Genomic DNA, 16,900 nt, shown 5'->3' with positions numbered 1-16,900 from the left:
TTCGTGCCAGGACAAGACCTATCGAATCTAATAACAACAAAAAAGAAAAACACAGATAAGTAGATACAGAACTTTACCTTGCAAGTCCCAGTCGCCAGCTTATGTGCTGCGTTGTGCCAGTGTAGCTAAGAGTCAGAAGCAGAGAATATCCCGGAGATAACAACTCTCCCAGTTAAGATCATCATTTGAGGATGAAGTTAATACCTTGTAACATCGAATAAGGAGTCTCAGAAGAAAGGACATTGAATATGTACGTACAAAATTGCTATGCTTCTTGTGATTTATCAGTAAGGTACGTGGCACATGGCGAGGAGGAAGTTACACCAATCTACAGCGCAGCACATAAGCCTGGTGACATACCATTTTCCATCAAGGGTCACTGTGATGTGGCTAGATGTAGTATTCTACCGTCCACACCGTACTGAGTGTACTGCTACGGCACAGATTGTTATCTGCAGCTGTGCAACCGTATGGGATGGGCCCATCCCTCCTGTTGCACATAAAGGACAGGTGGACATCCACACCTGACAGACAATTACTGTATGGATGACACGTGCGCGGCTGTGTTGACCAAGTGTTAACGCAGGTTCATAGGCACATGGTAGACACTTCTGTTTTTTCTTTTTTTCATTTTGTCGCCTGACGACTAAACACAACTGACAGGTAATATATGATACTGAGATTGTGTCATCTAAGGTACTACGTCCGTGTTGAGGCTGCGTCCATATGTTGTAAGACCTAGACCTACCTTTGATGCCTACACACAGAAAATTATTAACGATATTTACAAATAACTTGACGAAAACACATTACAAAAATCATATTATGACAACAACAAACAGTTGCATAATTCCTTCCATCTGACACCATTGTTTTGCGGGTCAGCAACAAATTTCGCTCTGACATATCCTCGGCTGGGTGGGATGAAGGCCCAGCCGACCACTGGCTCACTCACCTTTATTCAGCGTTGGATGAACCCCACTAAGGCAGTCCAGTTGTAGAAGAATTATCCACCATTCACTTGTATTTTCCTTATTCTGTATTGTATGTCAGACCTTGCTGAATGTGTCAATCACTCATGTAGTGTCACGATAACAGCTATTCAATATATGTTGTATTATCTTTACCTAACACAACGTTCCCCCTCACTTGAAATATTTGGGAGCACTGACTCGCTGGCTCTCTCTCAGTCCTGACATGGATAGTTTCCATGGACGTCGAGCCCAAACTGTTGTACAGTCCGCATCCTCAACCACTTATTCTCTCATTAAGTTGTCAAAAACTATTGTGATGATTATTCTAGTAATACAGATAAACTTAAACTGGTGTAAAGTCATGTGAATTGTAAGAACTGGGGTTTTGCAGGTGAGATAACCCTGCATCTGGAAAACTGAACTATCACGGGATGTCTCTGCCGAAAACACAGTGGATTTTCTCTGACTCTGTTGATATTTAGTGTCAAACCACAAAATCAAAAGATTAATCTAATCTCCTCATAACTATAATCAGGATGTTCCATCAAATACCTCTAGCTACGGGTAATATGAATGTTCTTAAGACCAACGAGAGGGTCGTCTGGCCGCGGCGCACCGCGCGCTCACGCCTGGGGAGACCAGCACCGCGGGACAGGTGGGGGTGATCCTGGTGTTGGTGGCAGCGTTGTGGCCTGGGGCCGTTATCTGAGCTCACTGTTAAAGGTTCCAAGGATGAGCACTGGACCATCACTTCGCTTTCCTTATGCTTGAGAACAAGTGCCAGGTGACGAGAAGGTCGGAGATTATTATATACACTTTGATCGATTGAAGTATAATCAAATGTGTTGATTTGAATGTTTATATAATACTTGATATTTGGATGATTTCATATGCAGAGGCAAGCCCCACATAGAATTTCAAGCTGTGATATATATATATATATATATATATATATATATATATATATATATATATATATATATATATACAGAAATAAACATGTTTATCTCTTGCATATCGTTAACTACGTTGTAAAATCTGCAGAACTTTAGGAATTTGGCTCTACCCTTGCTGGCCTTCTCAATGCTTCAGAGAAATGTTTCCCTTTTCGCCCAATTTTATCAGCTTTTGATCATTTTTAGTTGAATGGTAACAAACTATTTATTGTCCCTGTTCTGGTATTGCTGATCAGTACACAGTATGAGATTCATTCACAGTTATTGAAGAATTGCGTATCTACTCGTTTCGCAGTTGTGTGTTGGCTTATCATTGTGTCAAGTCATTCTTTTCAAACATATCTCTTCAAGAAACTGTCAATATTTGCATTGGTAAGATATACTTCCACACTGATCTTTACAGACTACGTATAGAGGAAATAATATTTGATAATATTACCTTGTTCATAGATGATACAAGTCTGAACTGAAATTAGTTTAGTCCATCTTACATCTAAACTCGCTTATTTCATTCCTTTCAGTTTCCAGCAAAATCTGGTTCAAGTTTTAAAACAAAACTTGTGATTCCTATTATAGTTATATCAATAAGATTATGACTGAAACTACTTCATAGAATTACTGTATGGTACTGGATTCCCTCAAGAGACTCAACGACTCACTCGATGGAAAGATTCAGAATAGTCTGGTGAATTTTCCCAAGTTCGGAGTTCCAGTCGTTCCAGTGGATGATGTTGATTTACATATTCAGTCTGTCTGCACTCAGGATGTCTGTCTGCCACCGTTCTGGACCAATCGGAAGTGTCTGAAACTGACGCCACCAATTTGTCCCCGCGTTTGTCCTGTCATTTTTTTATATTGATATAGGGGTCCCCTTTCCTCTACAGTATTCAAAAGCTTACCGTTCCAAATGTGACATGTGTAAGGCTTGTTCCAAGAAAAAGCAGAAACTCTTGTGGACCCGAATCTACTCCACACAGTCAGCGGGTAAACATCAGACCCATGAACTGGATCAATAAGTATTTTCTCAGATTTCCAAATTCCTGTCAGAAGCAGATGTGACACCAAGTTGTGCATTTGAGAGAGAGAGAGAGAGAGAGAGAGAGAGAGAGAGAGAGAGAGAGAGAGAGAGAGAGAGAGAGAGAGAGAGAGAGAGGTGGGGGAGGAAGCCATTCCGCTATACTTGTCATCGGAGATTTTAACTCTGCGTAAATAGTAATCCAGAAGAATCTTTTATATTGCTTACGAATCAGTATCTAATATTAAAAACAAAAATTTCGCCAAGAGAAAAAGTACTCCTTGCCACGGTATGTCGAGCTGCCTGAAATCATGTTTCACTCCATTTGCTCCTTATCACTCATCAGTAAACCTAAATTACGGTGGACTTATCTCCTGGTACAGTTGTACCCAAGATATAGAGAAAATGAGTTCTTCTTTATTCTTTATTTGTATTTACATCTAAATTGAACAATATAAATCCTAATGTATGTTTGCATCATATTGGAACACTGTATGTATTATGTCTCACTAGGAAAAGAAATAAGCGTATGATCTCACCATCGAGGAAAGAAAAGAAAGTTATTGGGTTGACGACATAACACACTTTGTTGGCAATGTAGGATCAGTGATCAGGGGATGAGGAAAATACTACAACAGAGGAGGTGAGAACAGTTGTAATGCAGCTCTACTGGATAACCTGTGGGTATAGATAGACCGGTGAGCGAGCTGCTGTTGACTGGCCCCAGTGGGAGTGGGTACTGCTCTATGGATTAGTGGAGGCGGTCATGAGGGCTGGATTAAGTCATTGGTTGTATTACTGTGACGTTAGAGGGAATCAGACTTACAGAGTATGTCTTGATAACACAGCCGGTAAGGTATATAGTAACGCTGCAGAAGTGTGACTGATTGTGTTAGAGAGATCAGTGAATCCTTTGTTGGTGAAGGAATAAATTGACTTAAGTAGGTATGAGACTTTTGCAATGAGATAGGTTGGAGAGAAAGTTTTAGAGAGAAACAAGAAAGCATATGCAACATTCATGGATTTAAAAAAGGTATATGATAAAGTTGAACTTACGAACTTCTGATTTTCTTTAGTGTATTCTGAAGATTTTTGAATCATTTTGAGACCTTTGGAAATATAAGTAGCGTTTGAGAGCAAATAAATTGTATTATGAGCGACTGACGAGAGACAGATGTGGGAGTGCGTCAAGGATGAGTGTATTGCTGACCTTCAGCCGAATAGCATGTGAGCCACAACACTAACAGTAAACAGATGATAGTGATCTGTTAGCAAATCAGAGGCGAAGCGGGAGTGAATGATAGATTACTTTGATGCACGTGGGGAGAGGACTGCCAAAGCAAATGCAAGTAAAAGCAGCTTCTGTCTTAAAGACAGACATATACAGTTGCATTGTGATATCAGTTTGAATGGTCAAGAACCATGTGTAGTTGGTAAGTTTAGGTATCTGAGAGACATGATTAACAAAGACGGTAAAGGAAAAGCTGAAATTGAAAGATAAGTTATGCAAAGGAGTAAAACTGGTGATGCAATGACAGTTATGTTGAATGGGGAGAACAACAGAAATGAGTTTGCAAGAAGCCTGCGTCATGAGCTACTTGCTACATCCCTTAATATATAAATGTGACACTTCAGTTTTTGCAGTTGCAGACAGGCAGGGGCGTAGAGGGGAACGCAGGTCAGTATGATTTTAATAAAGATTAACACAGAGATAGAATATAGATGCGAGGATACAGTATGGTGTAAGGCTGTCATGAAAAAGTTACTTGAACGGAAGCCTTTAAAAATGGTGTTGTTTGGGAGATGATAGGTTGGTGATGATAGTCTAAGGTAGTACAGCTGAGGGTGATAATAGGGAAGACAAGAACACATACGGTGAGTGAACTACTGAGAGTTAGGAATGTCTCAGATGGATACCAGAGAAATGTTCTTGATCGTGTGTGTGTGTGTGTGTGTGTGTGTGTGTTTGTGTCTGTGTCTGTGTCTGTGTCTGCGTGTGTGTGCTTGTGTGTATGTGTACTTATGACGAAAGACATGTTACATGTACAAGGTTAAGATGGTACAAAGCGATTGCAAATCTCTCCCCACAACACAGGAAATCATACACACACACATACACACACACACACACACACACACACACACACACACGCGCGCGCGCAATGCAAAGGACATGAAGGAAATTAAAAGAATGAAAGACTGCATCACCTTACATAGGGATCTTGACAAACTCCAAAGTTAGTCTAAAACATGGATAACGTGGTTGACGAAGTTTAGCCTCACTGAATGTAAATTAATGAGGATAAGTCCCAGTGAATGAAGGACATAATATAATCATTATGTGGCAGGAAAAAAGCTGCAGGGATATGTATGTGAGAAAGACTCGAGAGTCGATACTGTCCCCAACCCATTGCCAGAGTTCCTCGTCAGGAGAGTAGTAAAGACCAGCTGTCTGCTTGCAAACACTAGAAAACCATTCAAGTTCGTTGATAAAGAAATGTTTATCGAGCTAGTCACATCATACATAAGGTTGAAACTACATTAGGAGTGTCAAGTTTGGTCACCTCACCTAAAGATGCACAAAGACCACACAGAGAACGTTCAGAGATGAGCTACGATGATACCAGAATTAAGAGAGCTGTGTTACAAGGAAAGGCCAGGAGCTTTGAATTTCCCCATCTTGTAGGACAGAAGAGTGAAGGGTGACCTGATCACAAGACTTTAATCTTTTCAATCTCTAAAACATATCCATGGTGTAAACAGGGAATAAGTAGTTCTTCGAGAGATGCATGGATAGGACAACCAGAGGACATAACATGAAAATAAACAAGAAATTTGTTACGAGAAATGTGTGGAAGTACTTTCCTTTTAGTATTGGAGCCATGGATTAATGGATTAAAGTGGCTGAAGACACGGTAATGCAGACAGTATAGAGAAATCTAAAAAGTTTTATGATAGAGAATGTTCAAGAGATAGGGCCCTACGAGTGTGAAACTCCCTCCTCCTATAGCAAGAATGAGTTGACACACACACACACACACACATACACACACACACACACACACACACACACACACACACACACACACACACACACACACACACACACACACACACACACACACACACACACACACACACACACACACACACACACACATACACACACACACACACACACACACACACACACACACACACACACACACACACACACACACATACATACACACACACACACACACACACACACACACACACACACACACACACACACACACACACACACACACACACACACACACACACACACACACACACACACACACACACACACACACACACACACACAACGTCTTGACTCAGGTCAGTTACTGTATCAGTTGTGATAATCAAACTGTTTATAGGGAATTCATACGAACGGAGCTGCCGCCTTACCTGAACTAAGAGGGACAATGGTGGCATACTGGTGGTGAAGCAGGTGAGTGTAGATAATGGATTGACAAGGCAATGAAATGGAAAGAAAAAGAGAATGTAAAAGAAAAATCTCCTTCCATTCGTCAAACTAATGTTTGCGTCAAGGCAAACAAGAAAAGCTGTTGAAGAACACGACACTAGGGGAACCTGAGGCCTCACTGCCTCTCGGTTTATGATATATCACGAGAGAAACCAGAGATCCCACTGCGTTTTGAGCTTATAACACAACACTAGGAGAACTTGAGGACCCACCGTGTTCCGGGTGTAAAACACGACACCAGGGGAAACCAGAAGCCTTACTGTGTCTAGGGTTCATAACACAACTCTAGGGAGAACCAAAGGCCATACTGTGTCATGGGATTTAGACAGAACGCCAAGGGAACTACAGACTTCACTGTGTCTCCTGTTTATAACATAACGCTAGGGGGTCCAAGATGCCTCACTGTGTCTTGGAATTATAACACGACACCATGAGGAACAAGAGATAACATATGTTTATGACACAGCACCAGGGGGAATCAAAGGACTAAATTGTGTTAGGTTCATAACACATCACCAAAGAACCGTAGGCCTCACTGTGCCTCTGTTTTACAACACATCACTAAAGAGGACCAGGAGGCCTTACTGTAGCTCAGGTTTCGAGCATAACAACTGGCAGATCCAAACACACAGCTGTGTCATGGATTTAGGACAGAGCACCAAGAAGGACCAAGGGAACTACTGTGTCTCAGGTTTAGAACACAACACCAGGTGTTGCGACCAGTAGTAAATCACAGCGTTCAGTCCTGGGGCCTCTATCATGAATATGACTTGCCAGGTGGTATCCGGCCGCGCCTAGATATATCTACAACTAACGTAGATCTTATGAAAAGTATAAAGTGTCATTGCAAACACGACCCCCAACAAGTAGACTTAAATTGGCTCCAACAGTAGTTAGAAGCTTTGCTGATAAAATTCACTTTGCACAAAGGTAAGATAACGAAGCAGATGAACAGTGAAACCAGGCAGGACAATGGTCGCCACTTCTTAGGGAGCAAATCAGAGGACCTCAAGAGAAACACACGATACATAACCTGACACAAGAAAACACTGAAGGGTTATAAGGGACATAAACTATGATGTGGTTAGGATCAGAATATCCTTCAAATTCGTGGACCAATTAACGTTGGGAAAGATATTCACCACATGAGATAAACCCAGACTAGGATACTCACCATCATTTCGGGTACCGTAGAAACTTCATAGAGGTGTTACGGAGTCCAACGCGGGCCGGCAAATGTTAGATATGACCCAAAGAGCCTGAATTACAGAGCGAGAGTAGAAGCCTCAGTCTTTCAATTATCAGAAGACAAAAGGTAGAGGAGAGACGTGAGTATACTCTTTAAGGTCACAATTGATTCTAAGATTCTGATTTTGAGAAGATCTTGAAACCTGGATGAACCTTTCAGCAAGAAAATACAAGATGGCTCAAAGAAAAATTAGCAGGAAAGATATAGCAAAATATTCGTATAGGAAAGGAAAAGTGACTACATGAAACCTTATGTCACAAGGAAATAGATGGAATGATAACAGGAATAAAAGAACAAAAATGATGATATAGAAAAAAAAAAAAAAAGAGAGGCCTCCATCAGTATAAAAATTCCCTTCCCTGACTAAAGTTCGTGATTATGGATAGGGGGCTCATGTGTGGATCAGGTGTTTGCTTTGAAGAATGCATGTAAGAAATACTTAGAAAAACAAATGGATTTGCATGTAGCATTTACGGATCTGGAGAAGGCATATGATAGAGTTGATAGAGATGCTTTGTGAAGGTATTAAGAGTATATGGTGTGGGAGGTAAGTTGCTAGAAGCAGTGAAAAGTTTTTATCAAGGATGTAAGGCATGTGTACCAGTAGGAAGAGAGGAAAGTGATTGGTTCCCAGTGAATGTCGGTTTGTGGCACGGGTGCGTGATGTCTCCATGGTTGTTAAATTGTTTATGGATGGGGTTGTTAGGCAGGTGAACGCAAGAGTTTTGGAGAGAGGGGCAGGTATGCAGTCTGTTGTGGATGAAAAGGCTTGGGAAGTGAGTCAGTTGTTGTTCGCTGATGAAAAAGCGCTGTTGGCTGATTCGGGTGAGTAACTGAAGAAGCTGGTGATTGAATTTGATAAGGAGTGTGAAAGAAGAAAGCTGAGAGTAAATGCGAATATGAGCAAGGTTGTTTTGTTCAGTAGGGCTGAGGAACAAGTCAATTGGGGAGGTATGTTTGAATGGAAAAACTGGAGGAAATGAAGTGCTCTAGATATCTGGGAGTGGAATTAGCAGCGGATGGAACCATGGAAGCGGAAGTGAGTCACAGGGTTTGGGAGGGGACAAAGGTTCTGGGAGCGTTGAAGAATGTGTGGAAGGCGAGAATGTTATATCGGAGAGCAGAAATGGATATGTTTGAAGGAATGGTGGTTCCAACAATGTTCTATGGTTGCGAGGCGCGGGCTATAGATAGGGTTGTGCGGAGGAGGGTGGATATGTTGGAAATGAGATGTTTGAGAACAATATGTGGTGTGAGGTGGTTTGATCGAGTAAGTAATGAAAGGGTAAGAGAGATGTGTGGTAATAAAAAGAGCGTCGTTGAGAGAGCGGAAGAGGGTGTATTGAAATGGTTTGGGCACATGGAGAGAATGAGTGAGGAAAGATTGAAAAAGAGGATATTTGTGTCAGGGGTGGAGGGAACGAGAGGTGGGAGACCAAATCGGAGGTGGATGGCTAGTGTGAAAAATATTTTGAGGAATCGGGGCCTAAACATACAGGAGGGTGAAAGGCGTGCAAGGAATAGAGTGAATTGGAGCGATGTGGTATACCGGGATCGACGTGCTGTCAATGGATTGAACTAGAGCATGTGAAACGTCTGGGGTAAACCATGGAAAGTTTTGTGGGGCTTGGATGTGGAAAGGGAGCTGTGGTTTCGGTGCATTACACATGACAGCGATAGACTGAGCGTGAACGAATGTGGCCTTTGTAGTCTTTTCCTAGCACTACCTCGCGCGCATGCGGGGGGAGGGGGGTGCCATTTCGCGTGCGGCGGGGTGGCTACGAGAATGGATGAAGGCAGCAGGTATGAATATGCACATGTGTATATATGTATATGTCTGTGTATGTATATGTATGTATACGTCGAAATGTATAGGTATGTATATGTGCGTGTGTGGGCGTGTATGTATATACAAGTGTATGTGTGTGGGTTGGGTAATTCTTTCGTCTGTTTACTTGCGGTACATCGCTAATACTGGAGACAAAGTATGATAAAAAAGTATATATATATATATATATATATATATATATATATATATATATATATATATATATATATATATATATATATATATATATATATATATGTATATATATATATATATATATATATATATATATATATATATATATATATATATATATATATATATATATATATATATATATATATATATATATATATATATATATATATATATACCCGCGTTATCGAGGTAGCGCAAGGAAACAGACGAAAGAATGGCCCAACCCACCCACATACACATGCATATACATACACGTCCACAGACGCAAATATACATACCTATACATCTCAATGTACACATATATATATGCACACACATACATATACATATATACACATGTACATAATTCACACTGTCTGCCTTTATTTATTCCCATCGCCACCCCGCCACACATGGAATAACAACCCCTTCCCCCTCATGTGTGCGAAGTAGCGCCAGGGAAAGACAACAAAGGCCCCATTCGTTCACACTCAGTCTCTAGCTGTCATGTAATAAATGCATCGAAACCACAGCTCCCTTTCCACATCCAGGCTCCACACAACTTTCCATGGTTTACCCCAGACGCTTCACATGCCCTGGTTCAATCCACTGGCAGCACGCCGACCCCGGTATACCACATCGTTCCACTTCACTCTATTCCTTGCACGCCTTTCACCCTCCTGCATGTTCAGGCCCCGATCACTCAAAATCTTTTTCACTCCATCTTTCCACCTCCAATTTGGTCTCTCACTTCTCCTCGTTCTCTCCACCTCTGACACATATATCCTCTTGGTCAATCTTTCCTCACTCATTTTCTCCATGTGACCTAACCATTTCAAAACACCCTCTTCTGCTCTCTCAACCACGCTCTTTTTATTTTCACACATCTCTCTTACCCTTACATTACTTACTCGATCAAACCACCTCACACCACACATTGTTCTCAAACATCTTATTTCCAGCACATCCACGCCTCGCAACCATACAACATTGTTGGAACCACTATTCCTTCAAATATACCCATTTTTGCTTTCCGAGATAATGTTCTCGACTTCCAAACATTCTTCAAGGCTCCCAGAATTTTCGCCCCCTCCCCCACCCTATGATTCACTTCCGCTTCCGCTGCCCTAGAGGCAGCTGACATGATATATGGGGACAGATCCAGCAGTTCCTTCTATGCTTATAATAAATCTGGCACTCCGACAAAGCAGGCTGAAAATTCTTTTCTGACTTTCCTTGTTTAGATTAATGTCTCGTAAGTGGTAATGCTTTTTTTCCGCCAGAAGCATAGCAGAGGTTAGTGTTGCCGGAATGACAGTATTATTCCCTCTTCCTCCAAGAAGATCACTTTTCTATGCCATGGTTCAATCATTCCTATTCTGAGACCATTTAGGCAACGGATCAGGCATACCAGGCTTGGAAATATTCTCCTTCCTCCGACTTCCATTCAACATTCACCGCTGACAGTCATCGTTGCAAGTATGTTATCCATGAGACAAAGTGTTCCTTTATTCAAAGGAAGCGCGATAACCTCTCCTCTTCATCCACTAATAGCTTTTTTGGTCTTTAGCTAAAGGCATCTCAACTTCTGTCGCATTGCCTTTACTTCATTTTTTCGTTCTGATGCTACTATAGCTGTCTCTTCAGAAGCCAAACCAACTCTTTTTGGTTCTCGTTCTTCCTTTAACTTCACCTTGAACGAATATAACATTCCTTCATCCCCTGATTCTTCTATCACTAATCCAATGCCTCTTATCGTAATCTCTTTTCAAACTATCTGAAAAGTGCTTCTCTTCCTGAAGACAAGCAAGGCGGTTTATGGACCTGATGGCATCCATCCCCGTTGAACTGATTGAGTTTGGCTACGTACTCGTACCTATGTTTGAATTTCTGTTCCGTTTATGATTAAAGAACAGAACATTTCCTTCCCTATAACTATCGTCCTGTTGGTTTGACATCTACTATTTCCAAAGTCTTTGAATCCCTCCTTAACTCCCATATCCCCAGACATGATGAATCTTACCAGTATGGCTTCAGTAAGGCGAGATTCACTAGCGATTTCTTTTCTGTCTTACTAATGTCTGGTCATCATCCCTGAAAAATTTTGGGGAATTCTGTATAGTTTCCCTTGACATAACCAAGCGTCTGAGAGGGTGCTGCATCTGGGTCTCACTTATAAGCTCCCCGTTTTTAGCTTACTGCACGCCCTCATTTTGTTCCTTCTCTGGCCAAGAATATTCGTGGTTGTTTTCTTTTCTTCTACAAATAACCAAACGACTCATATGCTGATGACTCAACACTTCATTCCTCCACATCTTTCAAATCTGTTCCTTCTTCTCTCACTCGATCTGCATTTCCTCTGGACACAACTTCCTTAATAAACTAAGAATGGGACAGGATGTCTCAGTGGGACAGACTAAAATCTGATTAATTCTAATGCTACCAAGACACCTTTTTCTCCCAACTTTCTATCGAAAACTCCTCACAACTTTCCTCTCCTCCTCGACGCTACTATAATTCCACCTCTCAACGCAATGAACATACTTGGTATTACTGTAACATCCACTCTGTCTCGGAAATCCACATTTCGGAAATATCTAGAATAGCCTTTAAGAAACTGGGAATCCTGTTCAGATGTCGAAATTTCTTTTCTTTCGAACAGTTGCTCTGTTTATACAAAGGATTGATTTGTCTTTGTATGGAGTACTGCTCTCACATCCTGACTTGACAGAGTTGAATCGAAATCGGCCCTACTTATCAACTGTCCCAGGATAGCTTCAAATCTTGACCCCCTTACCCTATATCGTAATGTTGGTTCACCTTCCCTTTTCTACAGGTATCACTTTGCTTGTAGCTCCTGAGAGCTTCTTGTGTGGCCCCACTCGGCAAATTGCTGTGTCACATGATTATTGTGTGGTCATTGACAACTCAAGGTTAGGCCATTTTGATATCTGTTTCTTTCCCTATACCTCGAAGCCTTAGAACTCTTTACCGTTTCATGTCTTTCCCAATAACTAATAGCTGACACTTTTTATAGACACGTTTTTCATTTCCTCCGAAAATCGTGAAAGCTTTTCCTTGACCATTCTTTTCCCTATCATTAACCTTTTTATATCTCAATTGAGGCTTGGTCTAGGTGAAGTTGTCCGTGACTGGAGCCTTCAACAAAAGAAAATGACATCATGATAGAAGGTCTGTAGGCTCGTATCCGTGCGTACACTAGCCACCTATAAGTCAAGATACGATATTCATTCTGACATAATGCAAGGCTCACATATGTCTTATAGGTGGGAACACTACAGAGAGATTTTCCCCATTTCTCCACCAGTTACGTAATATAAGCATACTATGTTATGTAAGCATAATAATAAGTATGATAATAGCAGAGGCGATTTTAAAAGTTTATTTTGTTATCCATCAAAAATTTATTTTCTTTCACTAAGACTTGATCCATTTTCTGTCATCTGGTCTTTTGATCCATAACTACACTAGATGCAAGAATTATTGGTGGCTTTCTTACCTAAATACGTAATGTATTCAGAATATATATATATATATATATATATATATATATATATATATATATATATATATATATATATATATATATATGTATATATATATATATATATATATATATATATATATATATTTTTTTTTTTTTTGCTTTGTCGCTGTCTCCCGCGTTTGCGAGGTAGCGCAAGGAAACAGACGAAAGAAATGGCCCAACCCACCCCCATACACATGTATATACATACGTCCACACACGCAAATATACATACCTACACAGCTTTCCATGGTTTACCCCAGTCGCTTCACATGCCTTGATTCACTCCACTGACAGCACGTCAACCCCGGTATACCACATCGATCCAATTCACTCTATTCCTTGCCCTCCTTTCACCCTCCTGCATGTTCAGGCCCCGATCACACAAAATCTTTTTCACTCCATCTTTCCACCTCCAATTTGGTCTCCCTCTTCTCCTCGTTCCCTCCACCTCCGACACATATATTCTCTTGGTCAATCTTTCCTCACTCATTCTCCCCATGTGCCCGAACCATTTCAAAACACCCTCTTCTGCTCTCTCAACCACGCTCTTTTTATTTCCACACATCTCTCTTACCCTTACGTTACTTACTCGATCAAACCACCTCACACCACACATTGTCCTCAAACATCTCATTTCCAGCACATCCATCCTCCTGCGCACAGCTCTATCCATAGCCCACGCCTCGCAACCATACAACATTGTTGGAACCACTATTCCTTCAAACATACCCATTTTTGCTTTCCGAGATAATGTTCTCGACTTCCACACATTCTTCAAGGCTCCCAGAATTTTCGCCCCCTCCCCCACCCTATGATCCACTTCCGCTTCCATGGTTCCATCCCCTGCCAGATCCACTCCCAGATATCTAAAACACTTCACTTCCTCCAGTTTTTCTCCATTCAAACTCACCTCCCAATTGACTTGACCCTCAACCCTACTGTACCTAATAACCTTGCTCTTATTCACATTTACTCTTAACTTTCTTCTTTCACACACTTTACCAAACTCAGTCACCAGCTTCTGCAGTTTCTCACATGAATCAGCCACCAGCGCTGTATCATCAGCGAACAACAACTGACTCACTTCCCAAGCTCTCTCATCCCCAACAGACTTCATACTTGCCCTCTTTCCAAAACTCTTGCATTCACCTCCCTAACAACCCCATCCATAAACAAATTAAACAACCATGGAGACATCACACACCCCTGCCGCAAACCTACATTCACTGAGAACCAATCACTTTCCTCTCTTCCTGCACGTACACATGCCTTACATCCTCGATAAAAACTTTTCACTGCTTCTAACAACTTGCCTCCCACACCATATATTCTTAATACCTTCCACAGAGCATCTCTATCAACTCTATCATATGCCTTCTCCAGATCCATAAATGCTACATACAAATCCATTTGCTTTTCTAAGTATTTCTCACATACATTCTTCAAAGCAAACACCTGATCCACACATCCTCTACCACTTCTGAAACCACACTGCTCTTCCCCAATCTGATGCTCTGTACATGCCTTCACCCTCTCAATCAATATCCTCCCATATAATTTACCAGGAATACTCAACAAACTTATACCTCTGTAATTTGAGCACTCACTCTTATCCCCTTTGCCTTTGTACAATGGCACTATGCACGCATTCCGCCAATCCTCAGGCACCTCACCATGAGTCATACATACATTAAATAACCTTACCAACCAGTCAACAATACAGTCACACCCTTTATTAATAAATTCCACTGTCTCCCGCGTTTGCGAGGTAGCGCAAGGAAACAGACGAAAGAAATGGCCCAACCCACCCCCATACACATGTATATACACACGTCCACACACGCAAATATACATACCTACACAGCTTTCCATGGTTTACCCCAGACGCTTCACATGCCCTGATTCAATCCACTGACAGCACGTCAACCCCGGTATAACACATCGATCCAATTCACTCTATTCCTTGCCCTCCTTTCACCCTCCTGCATGTTCAGGCCCCGATCACACAAAATCTTTTTCACTCCATCTTTCCACCTCCAATTTGGTCTCCCACTTCTCCTCGTTCCCTCCACCTCCGACACATATATCCTCTTGGTCAATCTTTCCTCACTCATTCTCTTCATGTGACCAAACCATTTCAAAACACCCTCTTCTGCTCTCTCAACCACGCTCTTTTTATTTCCACACATCTCTCTTACCCTTACGTTACTTACTCGATCAAACCACCTCACACCACACATTGTCCTCAGACATCTCATTTCCAGCACATCCATCCTCCTGTGCACAACTCTATCCATAGCCCACGCCTCGCAACCATACAACATTGTTGGTACCACTATTCCTTCAAACATACCCATTTTTGCTTTCCGAGATAATGGTCTCGACTTCCACACATTCTTCAAGGCTCCCAGGATTTTCGCCCCCTCCCCCACCCTATGATCCACTTACGCTTCCATGGTTCCATCCGCTGCCAGATCCACTCCCAGATATTTAAAACACTTTACTTCCTCCAGTTTTTCTCCATTCAAACTTACCTCCCAATTGACTTGACCCTCAACCCTACTGTACCTAGTAACCTTGCTCTTATTCACATTTACTCTTAACTTTCTTCTTTCACACACTTTACCAAACTCAGTCACCAGCTTCTGCAGTTTCTCACATGAATCAGCTACCAGCGCTGTATCATCAGCGAACAACAACTGACTCACTTCCCAAGCTTTCTCATCCCCAACAGACTTCATACTTGCCCCTCTTTCCAAAACTCTTGCATTCACCTCCCTAACAACCCCATCCATAAACAAATTAAACAACCATGGAGACATCACACACCCCTGCCACAAACCTACATTCACTGAGAACTAATCACTTTCCTCTCTTCCTACACGTACACATGCCTTACATCCTCGATAAAAACTTTTCACTGCTTCTAACAACTTGCCTCCCACACCATATATTCTTAATACCTTCCACAGAGCATCTCTATCAACTTCCTCATATGCCTTCTCCAGATCCATAAATGCTACATACAAATCCATTTGCTTTTCTAAGTATTTCTCACATACATTCTTCAAAGCAAACACCTGATCCACACATCCTCTACCACTTCTGAAACCACACTGCTCTTCCCCAATCTGATGCTCTGTACATGCCTTCGCCCTCTCAATCAATACCCTCCCATATAATTTACCAGGAATACACAAGAAACTTATACCTCTGTAATTTGAGCACTCACTCTTATCCCCTTTGCCTTTGTACAATGGCACTATGCACGCATTCCGCCAATCCTCAGGCACCTCACCATGAGTGATACATACATCAAATAACCTTACCAACCAGTCAATAATACAGTCACCCTCTTTTTTAATAAATTCCACTGCAATACCATCCAAACCTGCTGCCATGCCGGCTTTCATCTTCCGCAAAGCTTTTACTACCTCTTCTCTGTTTACCAAATCATTTTCCCTAACCCTCTCACTTTGCACACCACCTCGACCAAAACACCCTATATCTGCCACTCTATCATCAAACACATTCAACAAACCTTCAAAATACTCACTCCATCTCCTTCTCACATCACCACTACTTGTTATCTCCTCCCCATTTGCGCCCTTCACTGAAGTTCCCATTTGCTCCC

The 16,900-nt window shown here is 41.6% G+C and overlaps 1 protein-coding gene across 1 annotated transcript in view; it reads right to left on the bottom strand.

Moving 5' to 3' along the window:
* Positions 1–1,169, bottom strand: part of LOC139752822 (uncharacterized) — a 266,488-nt gene extending 265,319 nt beyond the window's left edge. Inside the window, exon 1 of the mRNA XM_071668766.1 lies at positions 956–1,169. The gene's annotated coding sequence lies outside the window, so the exon portion shown is untranslated. The remainder of the gene's footprint in view (positions 1–955) is intronic.
* Positions 1,170–16,900: the final 15,731 nt, after the last annotated feature.

The sequence above is a fragment of the Panulirus ornatus genome, chromosome 13, assembly GCF_036320965.1.
Source record: "Panulirus ornatus isolate Po-2019 chromosome 13, ASM3632096v1, whole genome shotgun sequence".
Lineage (NCBI taxonomy): Eukaryota > Metazoa > Arthropoda > Malacostraca > Decapoda > Palinuridae > Panulirus > Panulirus ornatus.
Note: the sequence above shows the minus strand (reverse complement) of the source record. Positions and strands in the feature narration are given on the sequence as shown.